General features: G+C 40.9%; 1 protein-coding gene across 2 annotated transcripts in view; it reads right to left on the reverse strand.

Moving 5' to 3' along the window:
* gng12a (guanine nucleotide binding protein (G protein), gamma 12a) overlaps positions 1–22,714 on the reverse strand; it is a 31,782-nt gene that overhangs the window by 3,474 nt on the left and 5,594 nt on the right. The gene's annotated exons all lie outside the window — the stretch shown is intronic.

Consider the following 22,714-nt stretch of genomic DNA (forward strand, 5'->3'; position numbering starts at 1 on the left):
CACCCAAAAATGAAAATCTATCATCTATTCACCCCCATGCCGAAGTTTAGTAGTCCACAAAACATTTCTGGAGCTTCACAGCAAAACACAGTGCAGCATTCTCCTAAACATGTGAAGTAGATGGGGACTTGTTTTAAAACATTAACAAAAAAAACCCATACAATTCTCCATATAGCTCATCTGGTGTAATGCAAGTGTTTGAAAGCCCTGATTGAAGCTGAAATCTTCACTGTAGCCGCTAAGCTACAAGCGTCGGTGCACATGCTGGACTGCGTGTCAAGGGTGTAAAGGATGTCTTTCAAATCAATTTGAGGTCTTGGGGCTTCATAGACTTGGATTGGGTTTTTTGGGATTGGGTCCCCAGCTTCTTCAGATGTTTAGGAGACTGCTTGGACTACATTTTGCTGTGAAGCTCCAGAAAAGTTTTGTGGACTATGAAACTTTGCTTCATGTTCCATCAGTATGGGGGTGAGTAGGCAATGACAGCATTTTCATTTTTGAATGAACTTATCCTTTAACTACAGATACTGCAGGTGAGTGTGCAGTAAATCATACAGCTGTTGGTTTAATGAGGACCAACGACTCTTCTTCCATACTTCCTCTTCCTCTGAAGGGTTGTTCCCTAAAGTGAGATCACCAACAAGTAGGAACAGATCTGAGGTCCTCCTATGCATATGCAACTTCTTTTTGAAAGTTTTTTGTGCAAACATGCTGCAAAGATTGAGTTTTTTCTGCATTTTTTCTTTAGTTTCACGAGTCCATTATGCAGGCCTTCAGGCAGTGCATTGCCCCTGCTGCCAGACGTGGCACAATAATGCCACATTGTTTGAGTGTGTACACTACGAGCTCGGCTGATAGGTGCTGTACAACAAAGACTGAAACTCTGACACTGTAGGATATTTAAACAAAAAGCTACAGAAATGTAAAGATTTCAGTGTTGAATGTGTATGTGACTGAGGGCTGATGTGTGAGAGCGGTCAGAATTGTGAGTCCACTTCCTGCTAATCATTGACAGACTGGATGGGAACAAGCCAGGACATATCCCACAGTCCATGTGGGAGCTCTGGCTCAGCTGTCTCTCCCCTACGCTCTCCCCTACGCCCTCACTTCCTTTTATTGCCATTTGTCTGTTTTTCTCATGCATGCAAACACACACACGCATTTCCTTCAATATTTTTGCAACACACATGCCATCTTGTGACACGCCTCGCTTTCACCAAAACGTTTCTCAGCAGGGAAGAGGAAGCTGCAGTTTCACAGAAATGTATTGTGAAATTCACAAGAAAAGGTTTATTTCTTTTAAAACGTGACAATACAGAAAGGCTGAAGTTGTCGGTTAGATGCCTTAACAATTAAATACACATTTCGTTTTATCTGCATGTTGCTATAATGTTTCTTGGATTCCAAATACAATTTCTGAGATTATAAATGCTCCCAACACGTCATTCAAGTTATCAGTGTACAGTGTTGTGTAAATAGGCCTCAGTCACAGTAACTGTAAATTATAAAAAGGATATTATGGGAAGGTGCAGCAAAATGCAACAGTTGAGAGAAGTCGACGTTTTATAGAAAGCACAAAGTATCAACCTCATGTTTGTTTTGTTTAACCCTGTCTGGACCCCATTCGCCCTGCAGGGTGTAGCCCCTCCAGACTGCCTCTGATGCTGCAGCTGGATCGTCTGCTCTTCATTTGTTTCAGGAACAAAGAGAGAGGGAGGAAAAAAGGCGCAAAAAAAAAAAACGGAAATGGGAAGAGAAGGAAAATCTCCATTTTCTGACTTTAGCTTGGCAGCGCCTGATTAGAGAGTTTCATTCCCATCCAATCACTCCAAAGGAAACACGAGCAGAGATGACTCAAAGAGCTGAAAAGTTCCTGATAACATGAAAGTGAGAGATGAAAGGGTCGTGCATTACAATGCAAAGCAAACTATTTTCCTAAGGAAGCATTCTAAGCTTAGTCATAAAGGCGAGGCACCACAGGTTAAAAAAAACAACCTTTTATCCACACATGATGAGTGAGGGTGGTTATTCCTGGAGTGTGGAGCTCCTTAGATGGAACTAATATCTTTGATTCTCTGACAAACATGATCAACTTTCAGTGACCTCCTGCAGGACTAGAAAATGACTGAAGTTTCACTACACTGCAAGAGTAGTTTAAGATGTTGCTTTAGACATTTTCATACTTTTTTTTCAACCTGGAAATGTAAATTTGGGAAGAATACTCTGAACACAGCCTCCTTTCTCTGTGAAGAAGCAAATGAACCTTTTACAACCACCCTATCACTTTAAGTAATCATTTCAGTATCAAGGTCAGTAATTTGTGACGATAATGAACCCAGTGACTTTCTTGGCAGACTGGCAAACTCAACTGGAGCAACAGGGTTAGTCACCAATTTCTTTGTGCTCCACTTCAGATGTCTTTCTGAGCAGATGATTTACTGCTGCCAGGTAAAAACGTGAACCTCCTGGTGCTACCAAGCAAACCAGACTGTGTGGTTTATAAATTGTGCAATATGTAAACACAGAACAGTAGCTGCTGATCAAGTACAACAATGAATAAAGAGATAACACGAGAAGTGCAAACAGCCTTCACACGGCAGGGCTGCAGTGACTATTGTATTTAGAGAAGTCCTTCCTCTTAAAACAACTAATAGTTAATGTTCCACGACTTTAATTTAATGCTGCTATCTCAGCAGAGAACAGAGCTTAAAATAAAATAATTACACCTTCATCCACTGAGAATAACTGCGAGCAACTTCTGTGTTGTGCCGGTCGCCGGTTCTTAGTTCATGTTAGTGGATGCTGTTTCTAGACTAACGTTAGCTACTGTTGCTCTCTGTTAGCGAAGCTGAGAGAGGCACTGACATGAGGCAGTCGAGAACATGCAAAAAGTCACAATCTTCAGACTGTTGCAGAAAATCCGACCAGAGTCCTTCACAAAGGAATCCACAGTCCAGCAGCATGAACAATTTAAACAAACTGTCCACAGGCTTGTGTAGGCAACCAAGAGAGACGAGAAAGGTCTCATTTTTCACATCACGTTACCCTAGGCATAAGTTACAACTTAAATCTCACACACAGCCCTTAGGAACGTGGCTTTGCATCTCAATTTGACATTAGACACTTATGTGATAGTGTCCGCAAGCAAATATCTAGGGTTAGATTAGTTTCTAATTAACAACTGTACGGTATCGTTATGTGTTTGTTATAACATGACAACTTCAACGGCCCTTTATTAAGTATCACTGTATTAACCTATGTTGCAGTTGAAGGTTTCCCCACTGTTGATATAAACAGTGGGAAAAATTAGCTATTAGCAAAGTGGTCAAAAACAATTGGGCACGAGAGACAACACAGTAATAATCACTGCATTAAGAATAGTGGGTTTCATTTACAGGAAATGAAAACTTAACACCAGAGTACTTAAGATAAAGCTAACACTCTGTGGTGCGACCAAACATTGACAAAATGTTTCAACGCCCTTGAGCACTACAGCTGCACCAATTTCTGCTGAAGCCAGCTGGGAGACTCTCGAGGAACTGCTACAATCTGCAAAGTCGAGGGTCAAGCTAGCGAGCTAATCTGTTTGCATGTTAACTGCTGGGTGTTGACTCTTGGTTGTGCAATCTCTTCTGAGTGTGGCAACGTTGTTTTATGAGTTTAAAATAAAAAAAAAGTCACAATAGACACATTTCAGTAGGAAGGGAATATTAAACATAATGTTTGTTGTCTTTTCATTTCAAAGACTTTAGAGCTTTTTTCTTCATTAGTGTTTTGCTGGGTGACAGACTCACACACTGAGGGATATGAGGGATATGTCTGATATAATAAAGCTACAGTGCTGAAAATGGAAAAGAAATCCTTCAATGTGCTCACAAATTTGATTAACTAGTTCCATTTGTATGATTAAGCATTAAGTGTATTATGTTATATTCCAGATGGAAGCTTTTTTTCCTGTTCGTTTTTTTCTCTCATCATTTTTTAATTGTCTACCCTCTAATCAAAGTGATAAAGTGCCGCCCTACTAAATAGAGACAAGTTGATGCATGTTGTAACATGTTTTTCACTGTTTGCTGTAGAGAATTTTAACAATTTATTGTTACGTTTGCATGCAAGTCTTTACTAATTTCCTTCTTATTGCAGTACAGATCAACTAGCAAGGCTGAGAAGAAGCCTTTCCATCTCTCCAACGGTCACGTGATAGGGCGTGACAGGCTGGGGCAAAAAAGAAACATCCACAGCTGTAATTTAAGATGAAGTAAAGAGAATTAATAGTCTACAACTCTGGCGCCAAAATATGAGTTCAACCAGCATGTGGAGTAGAAGAGGCAGGTAAATCAGGAACGAGGAGGCACTTAATCCCACTGGCACTCATAAGTGGTTTCTGCATGCAAACCATCCCAACTGAGTCTCCTCAGTCAAACTGTGCAGCCCCTGTGAAGTGATGCCAGCTACTACCAGCAGCACCGGTCTGACTGAAACTCGACAGGAGGGCATCGATGTGTGTGTGCTCGAGTGCCTGGCATTAAGCACCACCATGTACATATAGGAGCCTTGCAAAAAAGTTACCTCCAAAGAAAGAAAGAGACCACCCCCTTCACAGCCCACCCTATCACAACACACACACACACACAGTGCAGCCAGGACCACCTACTGCACAGAGCAGCCCAGCCGCCATGCCCTGCTCTACCTTACACACACAAATCAACCCGCACACATGTGATTCATTAGCACGGTGTTCAAAGTGCAGAGAACAGGGAACCATTATGACTCAACGCCATTAACACCAACACTCAGAGATGAAAAACGGTGTGTGTGTCTCACACTGCTACTACACTGCAGCTCTGACCCCAAAAAACTCTTAAATTCACTGCTGACGAATACAAACACTATCCATTAAAGGCTGAAAGAAGAGTCAGTCCTGTCAACTGTACAGTATGTGTGGTCCCTTCACTGAGTATCTGAGGCCTTTCACACTCAAGTAGTTTTTTAATAAAGTAACACCGCTGGAAATAAACTGCTTTAGGGCTTAAGTATTGCCGGCTGCACCTCAGACTTGACAAGAAGTAATGACGGATCTTTTTCTACATCCAAAGCCTTCCATTTAGTCACCCCAAAACGGCAAGTGAGTCATTTTCCACCCTGTCTTTTGTGGTTTGTAGGACTAAAAACACAGTAAGGTAGCACCTATACTTCACTATTTAGGGAAAATAATAATAGACATTCAAGAGTTCTTTGCTTACAGCTGATTTCATTAGCTCCAATAACTTAGAGAGGTCTTAGGGGAGCTTACAGTATCTAGACTGAGGCTGAAATTCTGCTTCTACGATGATACATTTAAATGTTTCTGCATTAGGTCCACACTGCAACATCTCAACAAAGGGACATGGGAATCTGCGTGTCGAGCAAGCTGATCGGTTATCTAACTCGGTTATCTAACCGTCAGGACAGTTTGGAAATGGATAAAAAGGGGCTCACGACTCATCCATAATAATGACTGTTTTTGTGTTGATATCAATATTACATGGATTTGGACGCATCTGCAATATCAACGAAAGAGTGAAAAGCAAAATACAGGCAAGGGTTAGGGTTAGTCAGAGCCATTATAAACATGACAACTTTCTTAGTGAATTTTCAAGACAATGATCGGCTTTGTTCACACATGGGCTCAGTTGGACATGATGCAGAATTTGTACTCGGCAGTGGTAAATTTCCGTTCAAAGGTGTAATTTGTATAAACAAAACAAAAAAAAGACTTTCTGTTGCTCATTTTACTGGACAACTATTTTCTGTAGCCATCTTTGGCTGTACACTAACGGCCGTTAGCAAGTAGCTCAGTTAGCTGTGGAGCTAAGTGGCCCTAATAAGCTGGAGGGAGTCGGCTCAGTCAGCCAGCCCTTTTCGACCAAGGTAGTTCAGGAGCTGGTTTCGGAGCTAGTGCCTACTTTGGTTATCTGGGACTTGTGCATGGCTGTATGTTGCAGCATCAAAGTTACTGTTATGCCCATGTCAAATAAAAAACTAAAACTATGCATCATGCAAATACTTCAGATATAAATGATCATGCACAAGAACTTTCCTTTCTTATCTATTAAAATTTCAAATCAAAGCTGAAACTTTATTGGCAGTGTCACTTCATGTTAAACACTCCTCCTGCCTGGCGTCTGTCTGACTTTATATTACCAGCTGACAAGTGAAGAACACTGAATTGTGGAAAGGCGATATTTGGAGTCTAGACAGATGTCTGCTGCTTTGAACAAAAGAGAGTTCAAAGACTTGGGCCCCAGCCACAAGCCAGTATATTGGTTGTTATCCCTTGTGTGCTCATGCACGCACACACACACACACACACACACACACACACACACACACACACACACACACACATACACACACACAACTCTCTCATTTCTCTCATGTACACCCCTCCCCCCCGTGCACACTCTCCCTCTCTTCAAGCAGGAGTTTCCCAGTCTGCAGGCGAAGCTAAAAGTAGCCTTCTCACACACTCCTGCTGCCAGTCAGCACTTTTCCAGCTGAATGAAAAACCGTCTCTTGCTACACCTAAAACATGACACTGCACTGGAGCTGGCTGCTGATCCGATCAGATCCGTGCCACTGTGCAGTCCCCCTCCTGCTTTACCACAAACACTGTCCTGTTCTCACTCGGTTACCGTGCTTATCAAACTCAGTAATACTCAGTCATCAGTCCTGCTGCTGATTAAGTGGGAATGTGTTTATGAGCCAGAGGGAGAGAGTCTGGGTGCTGAGTGTGTTGGACTGTGAAAGAGAAAGGGTGAGGCAGGGAGGAGATGGTGAGGGCTCACACTTGTTCATTCTGTGAGAACCACCAGAGTGACATCACCACTTTCCCACCAGAAAAGAGAACGGAGCTGAAAGGGCCTGCTTTGTTTGGCAGCCACTGACATTGAGTTGACACTGAAAATATTATAATGATTTTGTTTACAAGGATAAACACAAACCATAGAGACAAGAGGCAAGGATTTTCACAAGGATTTAGAGTAGTAACCAGCCAGTGGGAAAAAGAAGCCAGCTAAGAGCGTCTGAGGGCACGACCCCTCAAAGAACAAATTCAGGCCAAAAAGTCGAGATTCTAACGCTGCTATTCTGTCATATACCCTCCTCATCATACATGCTTTAATGAGTTTGCCCACCTGACTGTAATGCAATTTAAACCACACAGCCTGTGATTAGCTGTTATGATTTGGAGCAATAGTTTGCATAATTGGTTAATGGCATACAAACAAAAAAGAGTTATACTATATACTATAAAATTACGATGTGAGGCTGAGGCACAGCCATTTTCCCAGTTTATCCTCATCAGACGAACAACCATATAAGTCAACTGTGACAGCAGCTTATTACAACGCATAGTTACGTTTGTCGTTGGGCGGCGACTTCTAGTGGCTGTAGTAATTATTAAAGCTGCAAAGGTGGAAGTGAGGTGAAGTAGTATAATGAGCAACAAGTCCCCATAGGAGGAGGACGAGGATGGATGGTCGGGTAAGACAAACGGAGGACTTTCATTTTAGTAAACCGTTGTTGGTGTCAACTGTGAAACCAAAAGTCAAAATGAGTTTTAATTCACTAGCATAATGAACTTACATATGTATCGTAGGTATGTCTTTAACTGAGATTAGAGAAGTAACATACTTATTTTAACCCAAAACACCATGTTTTCCTAAACCTAACCAAGCAGCTTTCTTGGCTAACACTTACAAAACTATTGCGTACAATCACGGTCCGGTACTTCCGTCACTGTTGTTTTGGTTTGAGGATGTCACATTTTCCTCATAGCACAAGGGCCTGTTACTTTGACCACAAGGCCTGTTCTGGTGTGCGTTTGCAGAACATCTTAAAGACGGCTTTCCAGTAAAAAGTACAATGTAAATTATGATAATTTAATCATTCATTCATGGAAAAGATAGTGCTTTCATTGTACTTTTTTAAAGCTTACTGCAAAATTGTCAAGTTGGTTTCACCGGTGTTCTCCAAAGTAGCCTGTCTAATGAGGCTGTCCTGTCTGTGCAATCAATGCAATTATAAATGTGCTTTGTCATCAATTATTTTGATGATGTTAACACTGAAGACGACCCTCCACTGACAGATAGGCAGGTTTCTTTATCATCATGCATGCATTGTTTTTAAGTGGAGGCTAGTGGTTGTAAAATGTACATGCTCAGCAAATTCCAACTTGTTCATCAACTCTATTGAATAATATTAACAAAATTATAATATATAATTAAGTAGCCAGTTGGATTCAAATGTGCAGTCAGCTGTTTGGATGGCAGCCAGCACTTACGGAAAGCTCTGCCAGAGGACCCTGAATAAAGACATTCAGTCATCTGCACCACAAACTCGAAAAAAACAGCCCTAATTCTTTAAAGAAACTCAGTGTTTGTCCAACCTGAGGCCCCAAAACGCCTTTTCAACACACTTTATTCTCTGCAGTTTGCACAAAAAGTACAGTGTCAAGTGCAGAAAGAAAGAGCTGAAATCAACAGAAAATTAACACTGGCAACTTTTTTGATTATTGATTAATCACTTCATTTAATTCATTGAATAATGAAATAATTGCTGGTTGCAGCTTCTCCAATGTGTGGATATGCTGCAAAAACAAGACATCTAAAGACTTCATCTTGGACTCTTTGTGAAGAGCATTTTCCACTATTTACCTAGACTAAACCACTAATCGATTCATCAAAATATCCACACCAATAATGAAAGCAAATGCAAGAGCAGTAAATGCAATGTATAAAAAAGCATCTGTTTTATCAGCTGCATGCAACGACAGCCCACAGTGAGGAGCATACAGAAAACTAGATTGTTTGATTTAAGGGGAACTATGACGAGCCACAGAGCTTCAGCACCACCCCAGAGCTGCAGGTATGGCTGCTGAGATAAGTAAAGCTGACAGGACCCCGCCCAGGCCACTGGCTCACACTCAGTACAGGGGAATACTGGGAAATTCAGAGCTCTCTGTGCTGTTCTGCAAGCGTGCTCGCTTGTGACTGGCTGAAGGGCATTCATTATTCCTGTGAGCACACATTTCCAAGAAAAGCTGCAGGACTGAGCAAAGGTTAACGGAAAGTTGTCTAGATTAAACATGTGGTGCTACAAATAACACATGTCTGTATCACCATGAAAACATGTCAGCTACACTCCCATACAGTGGCTCCTTAGACTTTGGCAAACTGCAGACAATCCTGTAAATTCTGTGGTTCGACAGGATGAAAAAAACAATCCAGCATACTGTAACACAGTCACACAGTGTCTAGACAGAAGACTAGACTGGACTCATTTCTGCAGGATTTCTAAATCCTAAATTCACACGCAATTACTCGAGGCTCATTCCTGTCCAAATAAACTCTGAATGATTCCTTGTTTCAAGCACAGACTAGATGGCTGACAAGTTATGCTGCGGGAATTACAAGTCGACCCAGTTTATTATGAATTCAAAAACATTTCAGTGCAAAACAAAGAGCTGTGCATGTCAAGTTAGATAAGTAAGCACATCCATGAGATAGGAAAGCCAAGTCAGCTAATCAGTGTCCTTAAACAAGATGATATTTAGAACAGGATTGTGTGAACATGACAGGACTGACTGCACATACAGTGGTTGTTACTGAAGAGGAGCAGCATGTGTGTCAGGGACTCTGACATAATGACAGATAACAGTGATAACAGAGGGGACAAGTAACACTCTAGTATGTAAGGATTAAGAGGGGCGAGGATTCACATGGCCAAATAAGACGAGCCCTAACCAGGCAACCTTTAATTATTCCCCACAAAGCACAATTCACACACTCATCTACTCAATGTTGCCTGATTTAGACTTGCAGAGTAGTTGTGAATCTCTATTCACTGCGCTTCATAAAAATAAAATAAAATTTGGTTGTCCTTTCATCCTTTGCCAGAGATAACAGTGTAAATTATGGATGAACGCACATGGACGGTCACTGGCTTTTGCAGAGGAATTACGGCTGCATGTTCACACCATTAAAACAACAACCAGATCTCTGTCCTTGACTTATTTCACCTCTCGCTACACACCGGTGAGTTGGGTGGTGAAATATGGCTCCTGAACTGCTGAGTGGGACATTTTAAGCTAGCAGGGTCAGCCATCCTGTTAGCCTATTGTTTGAGATAGCAAATTATCAGTTGTGTAATCCTAAATGTGGGTGCAGTGTGGTTTAAATGTTATGGGGGATGTGGTGTAAGTGTAGTGTAGGCAAGTGAAGGTCTAATGGATACCTGCAGCAGGTGTATACATGCAGCACCTTGAGCTTTATTATTTTTTTTAAATATATGCAAGGTAAAGCGTTTACCCTCTTCCCTCTCTTCTAAAACTATTGCTGGATAGTCAGTGCAGGGATTCATGCAGGTTTAATAGCACAATGCATTATACATCTGATATGGGTGGGCGATCTGACGATTTTAGATACTTATCAATCTTGAAGGCATTCACAATCTACATTTCAGGCGAAACGTAGAGATTGCAGTATGTAATGTCCTCTTACTTCTGTTTCCTAACTTCACATAACCTCAGAGACAAGAAGATATGGGCTACATGAATAAATTGGACAAATTATTACTGTGACTCTTCCTCAGGAGACATACATAATGCAACATGAGTTTGAGCTAGCAACATGGCGGATGGATGATTTAAAAATGTATTGTAACCATCATTAATAAATAATAAGTTTATTAAATTAAACTTTATTAGTTAATAGCAGTTTCAGTGTTAACAAACTGATGAGCTGTAAGGAGCCATTTTTCGGTTGTTTTTTTTTACATTTTAAAACAAGTCCCCATCTACTTCAGTTGTTTAGGAGAATGCAGCAATGTTGTTTTGCTGTGAAGCTCCAGAAATGTTTTGTGGACTTTAAAACTTCACCATCGGCATGGAGGTGAGTAGACAATGACTGAATTGTGACTGATGACTGCATAACTACAACATCTCCCGTTTGAAATCAGGTGGCCTTGTGCATGAAATGTCCATGTTTCTCTCCCCTTATATCCTGTCTCATCTCTAATAGGGTAGACATTTCCCAATACATTACATTAAAACACAAATCATTGACAGAGACAGCGTTGGCTCGGACATCAGCATGTGTTGATATCAACAGTCAAATTAACATTGTAGTTCATATTGTGAAAACAGATGCATCCAGCTAAAAATGCACCAGGGGCAAATTCTACTTCTAACACAAAGAGACATCAAGAGAGAGAAGAAGAAACTGCAAGAGGCACAAAGAAAGACAGAAAATTAAACAAAGGGTGACTGACAATAATGACGGTTACATATGCTCCTCCTTTCCATTGATGTAACTGTCAACTGAGCTCCTTGCATTCCTTCCACAAGAACGTCCGGAGGTGATGAGTCAATTATGTTGTTGATGCTCAACAAGTATTCAGACATAACTTCTGGCTTTACACAAAAGACGTCAAACGTCTGCAAGTGACACAGAAACAGACACAGAGGTCAGCAGCCGGTGTCTCCGTGATATCATTAGCAGCCAGAGTATGCACTAAAAATAGCCACCAGGTCTGTGTTGTTGCTGGCTGCAGTGGAGCTGGTTTCTGCTAAAAACTGCTCAAACTGTGGCAAAGAATTACAGAGCAGAATGCCAGCTGGGTTTCCACTGAGGTGCCTATGAGCCTCTGGTTCCCCAGTAATGGACCATTATCAAGCCCGGAGCAGCCCAAAACAAACAGAGGCCTATGGCAGATAATGCCCTTCAGACGTCACTGCAGACGCACAGAGGGTGACATGCAGGAGACACGGGCAGCATAGGCAGAGAGGCTGCCGGGCAGCGTCTCTCTGCTCTGCCCCTTGGAAAACAAACAGCATTGTTGTCCAAAAAAAAAACTGCACAAAAGAAAGCTTAGTGCAAGCCGAGTGGAGTTTGCTGGAAATGGATGCAGGAAAGGAACGGATGAATGTAGGGGCGGAGGGCTGGAGAGAGAGATGTATGCTTGTGAGGCCCAAAGAGAGATAAGAGTTTGTGTGTGTGAGGGAGAGAGAGAGTTCAGCTGGAGGGAGCAAGCTGTGCAGCTGTGTGTATGTTGCATTTGGTCGCATGCCAAAAATCTGCTGCTGGCGACAGCAACGCCATAAAACTTAAAGCTATTGTAAGTGCTTTGCCTTTCGTCTCAGTGCCTCTTGCCTCTGAAAGCTACTATTCATGACGAAGGCAGGGAGATACTACACAATGGATCTCCATCTCTCACCCAACACTGCCCTGCCTATATGGAACAATAAACAAAGGTATTCAGTCTTTCCAGCCTCCACCCCGGAGCTGGTCCGACCACATGTACGTTACTGCTGCAGGGAAGGTGGAATAGAGCAGGCCAAAGGTCTGCAGTGCTGCTGGCTGCCCATCATAAAGTCCCTCCCTCCTCCACCCTGCTGGAGCTGAAGTAGGAAGGGTTAAATGACAGTGTGCATGGATGGAATAAGTGATAAGGGCTCAGACGTCACACCACTCATTAGAAAACAACGTAAAGGTCGTAAAGGAGAGTTTGTTTTTTAGAGTAAAGAGGAAATGGGATTAGTCAGAGGGTGATATAAATGGGGATGGGGCGTGTGTGTGTATGAGTGAAGCAAGGATTGCGTATGTGTGAGTGTCAGAAGGTGCAAAGTCCATTGTTGTCAGTGGACATTTGCATGGGTCTTTTATGATATTTAGGTATAGACACACAATCTTTGTCTACTGAATACACTCTACAGTATATGTTACATTTATTCTATGGGGTCGACTGATGTGGCTTTTTCAGGGCTGATACCGATTATTAGAAATCAAGGAGACTGAAAATCGATATTTTGGACCGATAATTATTTGCAATACAAATGAAAATCTTAAATTTTCCATTTTCTGCTACTCTATACTCCCTCTCCCCTATATTAATTTGATAGATTTAGTTAGTAGTTACTTTTCAGATTCAGATTTTTAAGTGTTTATAAGCTATTAATTGTGACATGTTACCAATCAAATATTATTTTAGGCGGGAAATTGTGTGAAAAATCCCCAATACAGATGATTGGAAAAATGCTGCATATCGGCCCAGATAATCAGTCTACCGGATTCATTCCATGGAATCAATAGATTAAATCCAGTAATAGTCAGACTGGCACAGCAATGGCCATATTAAGAAAAATACTAAATAGCTAATACCAACTCTGTCTAACAGGACAAAGGGATGAGGTGGGCTGAAACACAGGCTGCATGATTTCCTCTGTCAGGAGAGAGAGAGAAAGAGAAAGAGAGAGAGAGAGACAGAGAGAGAGAGGGAGAGAAGGAAGGGAGGGAGAGAGAAAGCCAACAAAACCTTCTATACCATCAAAACAGTTTTTAAAAAATCACTTTCCATTTCATTTGGTGGTGAAACTGCACTAAAATTCCTGTTTGAGTCATCCACAGGAATGTCCTGAACCGAGCACATGGAGCTGAAAGAGGAGGATGCCTGTTCTGTTGCCAAGTCTCAGACTCCCACCATCATAAAGCATTTCTATCAAAACAGCATGATATTAAGCACAACCTGAAAAAACTTGGTGAAAAATGCCCTCGACATAGATTTATAGTTCTGTGTCAAGGGCTTACAGCACAGATTAGAGCCTACGTGGAGCCACTGTAGCTGACGTGTGCCTCTTCAGAAATCTAAATACATGTCGGGCCTGCAGCAGCTACAGAGACACCATGTGGAAACCACAAGAATTGTGATTGGTCAGTTTGGCCTGCCTGTGTTTTCTTCTACAAGTTTTGGATGCCAGCGGAGACTGTGCTGAGAGTGAGGACAACACTAAGTACATTGAAGAAAGGCTCAGGAATCTTTTCCTTTTAAGCAACACAAGTCTAGGAAAACCAGTATCAGAGATGAGAAAAGGCAAACCTTCCCATTGTTGCTCTATATCATAAAGTGAAGGACAGAATGTCAACAGAGTGACTGTGAGGAATACAATTAAAACACAATATAGAATCATACATCCATCTAATATTGTGGTGCAATTAACTACCTAGGACTAGTACCTACACCATTAACCCATCAGGCCATGTATGATTCCAGCATTTAACAGCAGCATATGAGGAAACTATCATATCTGACAGTTTAAATCATGTTTCAAGCTGTTGCTGCTCTTTGTCACATACAGTATGATGGCAAATTCAACATCTTTAGGTTTTTAAGAGGTGTTGACTGGAAACAACAAGCAATCTGAAGCTTTTACTTTCACACTACCTTCTCACCTGCTATCAGCTCAGGTAGAATGCAGCTCTCTCAGTACAGCCTTATAAAACATTGTATGTGAAGTAATGAACCTAGCTGAATGTTTGTAAATGTGTCGGTGCATGTGAGCATGGTTTGTGCATTGCACATGCAAGTAAACAGTGTTGTCAAGTGCATCTCTGTCTGCAGCATTAATATCTAAATATCAATAATGCAACAAATGTTAAGTCATTATTTATTTTGGATTGCATATTTTGCAGTTGTCCGTCTGTCTATTTTTCTATCTGTTAAAATGTGGTTGCCACTGAAGTGAACCAAACCCCAAGAATTGGTTGCCAATGGTGACCTGGCAACCATTACTGTCAAGCTTAAACGTGGTTTTTACATGTTTTAGAGCTTGACACTATGTGAGATGTTTGTGCAACAACAGCAACTACTTATAACTACAAAGAGAGCATGACTGAAACTGCGTCCACATTTCAGAGCGCTCATGTTGCAGGAGACAGTCAATGTTTTGGCACTGCCTCATTAAATGTGGGGATATTTGAGAAGCCATGCTTACTCTACTGTGTCGCTCTGAGGGTGAAATTTACTTGTCTGCAAACTGCTGACTTTAGTCCTCGCAGGTCAGAGTTCAAAAGGCCGGGTGGGAGAGTGTAGGTTTCATTTTTCACTCCTGTGTCTGAGCGGTTTCTCTTACTCGTGTGTCATTTCTGTACCAAACCTAAGAGACTAGGATCGCAATACAGAGTTTGAGAGAGGGGAAATCTACAACACCTTAAATGTAGTTTAAACAGGTGCAATATTATACGCCAAGACTCCTCTGTAGCTGGTTGGTAGCACTCTAGAGCCTCTTAATTGTCATAATTTGTTATTTTCTACTGTCTCGAACATGCCACATGAAGCTGAGAAGAAACTCTTAAACACCTGAGCCTTTCTTGAGCCTACAGGAAGCCACTGATCATTTTAGGAGTGATTGATGATAAGTCACATGATGTCAGTGTTTTTATCAACACCACTGACTGGGTATAGTTCAGGACCCAATGATCTACATTATCTCCAAGCATAAGCGACACTTCAGAACAAACAAGGACAGGAATGACAGGCATGAGATTACTACACGTGACCACTGAGGCAAGTTGCATGAGGAGGGCCACATGAGTACACACACGCTCAAAAAACAGGAACAAGATGTTGGAAAATGTCTATCGTGGAAAGTGAGAAGTGCTGATGCCTGATTCCTCGAGTTATAGTTAGAAAAATTCTACAGTCACGATGATCAACGCAAATTCATGACATGGCTGCAAACAGTTGAGTATCATTAGAGTTAATATCCACTTTTTTCCAAGATGATTATCAGGTCATGACAACATTATCACAATAAACTCAGCAAGCGTTTACTGTGCTACAGTTTCCGAGGCCAGGTGACTGGTTTTATGAAGGCTTTATGACAAAGTTTTATGACTGAGTTGAAGGCCTCGATCAGTGCTGAGCGGGAAGAGGGATGAGGTCAGGACAAAAGGCCAACACCAGAAAGAATGAGACTCAGAACAGGAGAACAAGAAGCCTAATTAAATGACTTTCCTGTTATTGTTAAAACTTTCAAGCATTCATTGTATTGTCCTATGTGGAAAATCCCACTTCTCTGACAATTGTGAGATTCGAAAGGATGGATTTGCAGGTACTAATACATTCATTGAGTCATCTATATTTGCTTTTATGCATAGTGGTCCATAAAATATCCACTTCAAGGAGTACTCTAGCAACTTGGTGTTAGACCTTTATAAAGTCAGTAGAAAGAATTTTAAAAAATGGTTGAACTTGAAGCACCAGAGGCAGAAACATCCTGACTTTTAGTTTCTAGTTAGGGTCATAAGGGACATAAAAAGACTGGAACCTACATTTCCCATAACATAACCACGACACTGTTGACTTGCTCATTCTCGGGTTTGCCATGTTCACCTTCTTACTTTAGCATTTCAGCATGCTAACATTTGCTAATTAGCACAGAACAGAAAGCACAGCTGCGGATGAAGGGAATTGAATTAGATTTGCATTGGTTGTAAGTATTTAAGTTCTGAAGATGCTATTTTGACCTGATGGTCGCACTTGATATGAATGTCTGGACTAAATTTCATGGCAGTTCATCCATTAGTTGTCGAGATGTTTTACTCAAAACTACAAATGTGACCCTCATGGTGGGACTAGAGGGCAAGACAGATCACCAGAGTCATTAGGGTTCATCGTCCGATAACCATGAATGTCTGTACAAATTTGGACCAATCAGGATAAAACATGTTGTAAGATTTTTCTCAGGATAAGTAAAAACTTTGATGAGCTGATGGCGCTCAAAATCAAAATAATCAAAACAATTCAGCTTCATCCTCTGTGGACCAGTGTTGAGCCAAAGCAAAGACAACCTGATGACACTTTACAACTGTTTCACATGCTGTGTAGCACTCATTGTGACAAGTAAACTGAACTTCATGTGTAATGTCTGTACGAGAAAGAACAAATGCATGACAGTCATCACTGCATAAAATTCCAAGAAAAAAGGAGAGGAAACAACCCTGATGTCACTCGGCATGTTGCATGATGTGACATTCAGTGTGACAACAGGCCACATAATTGCCAGTCAGGTTACTGACAGTCAAAAGTACTTTTGGTTTTGTTTTTATAAACATTTGCAGATTAAAAGAAACGGGATGCAGAGAAGGAACATAAACTGAAATTTCCAGAATCATCTTGAATCATTTAAAAATGTTAAGGTCATCTGGTGTATTTCTGAGAGAGCACGAAAACCGATCAAACTAAAGCAAAGACAAATAAATTAAGTAGATTCATTATGGTTACAAGAGACATTTAAGACAGCGAGGCATGAAAGTTGAAATTATTAGTTCAAATACATCAAGACTGGAGGCAGACAGACTCTCGCATTGACTTTCACAAAGCCAGATTGACTTACAGACCCCCAACCCCGACACACACACGCACGCACACACGCACGCACACACACACACACACACACACACACACACACACAAAGGGGTCTGCGTTACAATTAATCAGGAGCCACATGAATGACTGCTCCTCCCTCCAACCGCTGCGACTCCGTTCATCTAACAGTTTCAAAGACCTCTCGGGAGGAGGAAGAGGCTCACACTGTGGGTCACATTGAGGCCACTTCCTCTACAGCCCACCATGAACCCCTTCAAAAATGATGTTAGCCTCCTCCTCATCCTCCCCTTGTCTCCCTTTACTTCCTCTCTTCGTGCTCTGTTCATATCTCAGCACAAGTAGGTCAACACCGAGGTCACAGGGTCCACCTGTCTCATTAATACAAGGGACTGTGGACACTTAAAACTGCTTTATGTCTGAACCCTCTGCACAAGAAGTCATTAGAGGATAATATACAGAAAGCAGAAAATCTCAAACAAAACTCCACTGTAGTAAAGCCTCGACATATAGGCGTGTATGCACAGAGATGTAATCATTTTTTCCAAACGGCGCCAGTATGAAATGTCTGAATTGCAGATTCTGAGGCTGATTGCTCCTCCTGCTGAGGAAAAAAAATGTCACATAATCAGATAACTGTTTGTTACAGTTCAGAGAGGTAACTGCACAAGGAGCCACTGTACAAGAACCATTCGTGGACAAAATGTGAGTCCTTGTTCCAGTGTGCTCCTGAACAGAGAAAACGACTCTATAAATCAAAGTCATACAAAGCCTTGGAGCTCTTTAAACTGAGTCCATTTGACCAAGTGTGAATACGGCACCTGATTTCAGACACTGAGACTGTGGACAAGGAGACAGGCCGTGAATTGTGCATCTCTCCGACACCTGTTTCTGCTACTTTTAGATACAGAAACTGAGTGTGGCGTCGGACAAAAACTTTGGGGTCCGGGGACTTAAAGGCGACAAAAAAAGGGGTGTGAGCGCAGACACTTGTTGATGTGGACCCCCATCCCACAGGTGTCGAGCTCCTCTCCAGAGCCCCGACCAGGCCTCATGAGGACGCACACACTGGCCTTTGTTTGGGCTGCCAGCAAACTTCCCCACAGACTCATAAAGGCCGCTAAAGAAGTGAAAGAATCCATCAAAGTGACACTGTTTCTGCAGCCTGCTCACACACAAACACACACCCGCTGATTCCACTATAAGCGTTATGAATGATTCATTTGTCAGTGAGGCCTTTAAGATGAGATGCATGCTTCTGCTGCATCTTAAACTCTCCTCCAGTTGCAAAGCTGGCACAAACACAGCACACTGCCAACGTGGATGTTTTCAGTTGTTCACTTGTTAACACATTTACAGGAAGTCATATCCATTCCTATTCTTCCATACCTGTCTGACAGGAAGCGTGTTTATGCCGGCTGGATTTCTTCCCCTCTGACAGGATATGACCATATTTGGGCTGCGTAGCCTTATGAAATGTGTGAGGAAATACCTTGAGCGAGCAGAGTTTGTGTCTTCACTAGAAGGTGTGTCTTCCTGTGAGTGGGAGTGCTTCAAAGCATGTTGTTCAGTCCAACCAGACATTACATTCTTACAAATCTGACTATACAGGAAAGGGGACAATAACCTTGGAAATACTGGGAAATCACATGTGTAACTTTTTCAATATTTGTTAAATAGAGTAAAGCCTTTCATGGAAATTAGGTTTAATTTTATCTGAAATGTATGCATGGAGAAACTTATACAAACAGGATTCATTATATCACATTTAGAAGAAAACTAAAAATCATTTTGAGACACTTCATTATGTACAAGTTTCTGTCTGTCAACCAAGACATCATGTGCTATCTGTATAATACGATTAAATAGGGCAAAGATATTTTTAGCCAGAATCATACCACTGCCATGTCTCCATCCATTTACAATAGCTTTAATAGTTGTTTAATCAGAAATGAAGTGTTTTTGGCTTTATTTACGTACTGGGGTTTTGTCGGATTGTATTTTAATTCCTTGTCTCTAAAAAGCACTTTAAAAATCTGAAATGATAAAATAGCTTATTATTACAACAAGCCCTCATGTTTGGTATGTTCATGGCAAACATTGTTATCCTGTGAGTGGAGGTTAGTTTCCCCTCCTTGCTTTAAAAATGGTTAAATCACATAGTAATGTCAAACCGATTGATGTGCATACGTGCACCATTTCTGTGAGCTGTTTTTTTTTTTTATTTTATTCTACACTGTTCTGTCTATTTGCTTGTTTTTTGTGTGTTGTAAAAAAGATAATAATGTAAAATTAAAATAAAAGCATACTAATATCAGCAGCATCACTGTAAGTACTGTAACTACAGGTGACCTAGACCTGACTGCCCTGTGTGTTAATGACACTTCTTGTTGTTGGTTACTATAGAGTCCTACCAGTAAATAATCTAGACAGTAACTTGATCTACAACGGTGTCTGACAGGACAGATAACTGAAAACTGACTCACGTCACAGGTGCAACACACATATACATGCACACACGCAGGAAAGACCTTCCACACACACTCTCACACACACACACACTCTCACACACACACACACACGTTATATCTCATGAGAATAAACAGAAATGACTAAGTGCGAAGGATACGTTTAATAAAGGCTTCCAATATGATTGAACCACCTGGCTGTGCCAAGGTGACAGATGGTGAATGAGTGTGAGTGTGTGCGTGAGAAAGGGAGAGGGAGAGTGTGTGTTTACAAGCGAGAGACAGATGAAGGGGTCAATTGTCATTAGGGGGGGAATGGGTGACACAGCTCAGCATCATGTGGGCACTGAAACTAATGTAAACATTTCATTTAGATTTAAACGCATAGCTGAAAGCACACTGAAGCACCTTCTTTTGCCTTTGTTAAGAGCGGGACCACTGAACCCTTTTAAAGCAGCCAGCAACTAGAGGAAAGTAGGACGCAGTCAGAGTGCGCCACCATGTGGCAGTAAGCAGGTACTGTAGAATTGTGGATTTTTACCATGTTAATTACCTTCAGCCCCTCACCACTACTCGAGGGGCTGATTTCAAATCAAATAAAATACACACACAACTCTCAAAGCAGAACCAACAAACTGCACCTTAACACCTGTCTGTGAGAGACACAATTAATCTGTTTCTACTTTCTACAGATGGCTGACAGACATCACTCCAAACATCATCGACTCCAGTGGTATTTCCACCACAAACTACAAAGAAAGAGATGTGTCTTCCTGCTGATCACTCTTTGGACATTCAAGTTGCCAAAGAAATACCTGTTTTGAATTCTTAGGACTGAAAGGCAACAGGCAGAGAAACATCCTCCCTCCTCTCTCCCCAGTGACAAGCTAAAGCTGAACAGCAGGTGGATGACAAAGGGACAATCCTGCATGTGACAGTTTGAGGATGACATTGGACCTCAAAATAGACTTTCCGTTGTCACCACTCATCTATATATAGCATTTTCTCCCCATCAATCTTACTCATTTACATATCACTTTCCACTCTGTCCATAGCCCGTATGAACACTAACACACACAAACGTCACACTGTGATACTAAAAATTGTTGATTGATGATTAACGGTGGTTGGAAAATTGGCAATTTTTCGCTTTTGAAATTATAAGCCTTCAAAATATGGCACTGTTTAACTGTTTACAAACATTACTAGTGTTGCATGATATTTAGATTTTTGTTTGTTTACTTTCGTTTGCGTTTGGATCACAGATAGTTCCTTTAAAAGCAGTCGGTTTCAAGGTTATGTTTTTTTCAAAAATATGGAGTAACCCTTTTTTGCGTAAAAGTTGCTGACGAGTCACACACCTGAAAATATTACAAAGCATAACATTTAAAGTAAACAGTAAGTAGTCTACAGTATTTTACATGCTGAATCATATTTAGAAGATTACATGTTTGTAAGTCTCTTATTTTTATTTCATATTTATATCTCACACATACTATAAGTTAAGGAAAAATGATATTAGCACAGATTTTTTATATTGATTTAAACAAAATTGGTTTGTCTAAGACACATAAGATGGGTCTATAATCGATTGCTATATGATAGCCTCATTATCCAATTGTTAATTACAAATTACTTTTTATCCTCATGTCTGCTCAGTTTCAATCTTTAATTTTGCCTGGTTGCAGACCTCTGACTGTTCAGCCATTCATACAGTGAAATAAAATGTAATTTATACCAACACATCTGCTGCAAACACTCTCTCCTCCAGCCTGTAAACGTTACACTATGAAGTACTTCATAAATGCTGACGAGCAGTCAGCTTCTTGCCTCATTTGCTAACCTTGACAGCTTGAGGGACAGTTGCAAATCTAGCCTCAGATCAGTGTCTACGAGGAACTTCAACCTTGGACAGAGTTTACACTCTAAACACACCTATCTTATCTGCTTCCTGCTCTCTGTCCAATCAGAGTTGAAGATGAACAGCTGTGTACAGCACTGGCAGCACACTGAGTCTCCTGAACAGAAAAGTCTTGAAATGTCAGTGTGTTTTATGGAGTAGGTTTTAAGGGATTATTCTTCAATGCAAAGAGTTCTTTTAGACAAACACATTTTTTCTTCATCCGCATCCGCAATTTAATATGTTACGCAAGAAACTGCTACTTTGACACTCTTATTTATGTGTTAATTTTTGATTTTTTATGCAGCATTACAAAACAGGTAATTCAGATCTTCAATATGTCATCTATTTATGGTATGATAAAAATGTATGACAGTTGAGATGTAAAATACTGTATAATGCTTGTGCACAGTTCAATATGCTCCACCGCAAAGAAATGAACTACTTCAACCTAAAACAAAAAGGAAATTAACCTGAAAAAACTACAAAAAGGACTCAAGATGGCGTTATTGAGTTGATTTGTTACGTCATTCCAACCATAACCTGTTGTGTTACACCTTTAGTGAGACATATTGGACTTCTATGTTAGCTCCTAACAAGCTGTCACAGGCCTCAGCACTTGGTGGGCCATGGCAAGTCAAAACATACCATAGACTGCCATGAGTTATTGCTTAAATGTTGTCTTTTTTCCCACAAGCCAGTGAACACATCACTACTCAGACTGGTCTTCATTGTAAGCCTATACAGCTTGCAGAATTTCAACAGTAAAGCTGCCAATCAACAATTTTTCAAGAACCATTTCAGTCATTAATATAAACAAAAATGCTCAACATTCATTGGTTCCAGCTCCTCAAATGTAAGGATTTGCTGCTTTTCTCCTTTATATAGTGTATAGTAGGCTGGCTGAGACCAAAGAAGTCATTTTAAAGATGAACTTTTAGATAATTTAACAGAAAAATACAGATTAGCTGATAATAAAGTATCTGTCGCTGCAGCCCTCATTGTTTCCTTGTAAACATTTGGCTTTGAATCATTTGGCATTAAGCTTTAACCAAACTACATTCATTTTCAGATATCATCATGAAGAAAATCATTTCCATCTGAAGCCACACTACATTGATCTAATAAAATATTCGGTAAAGGA

This window comes from Pagrus pagrus, assembly GCF_965226575.1.
Source record: "Pagrus pagrus genome assembly, chromosome: 12".
NCBI lineage: Eukaryota > Metazoa > Chordata > Actinopteri > Spariformes > Sparidae > Pagrus > Pagrus pagrus.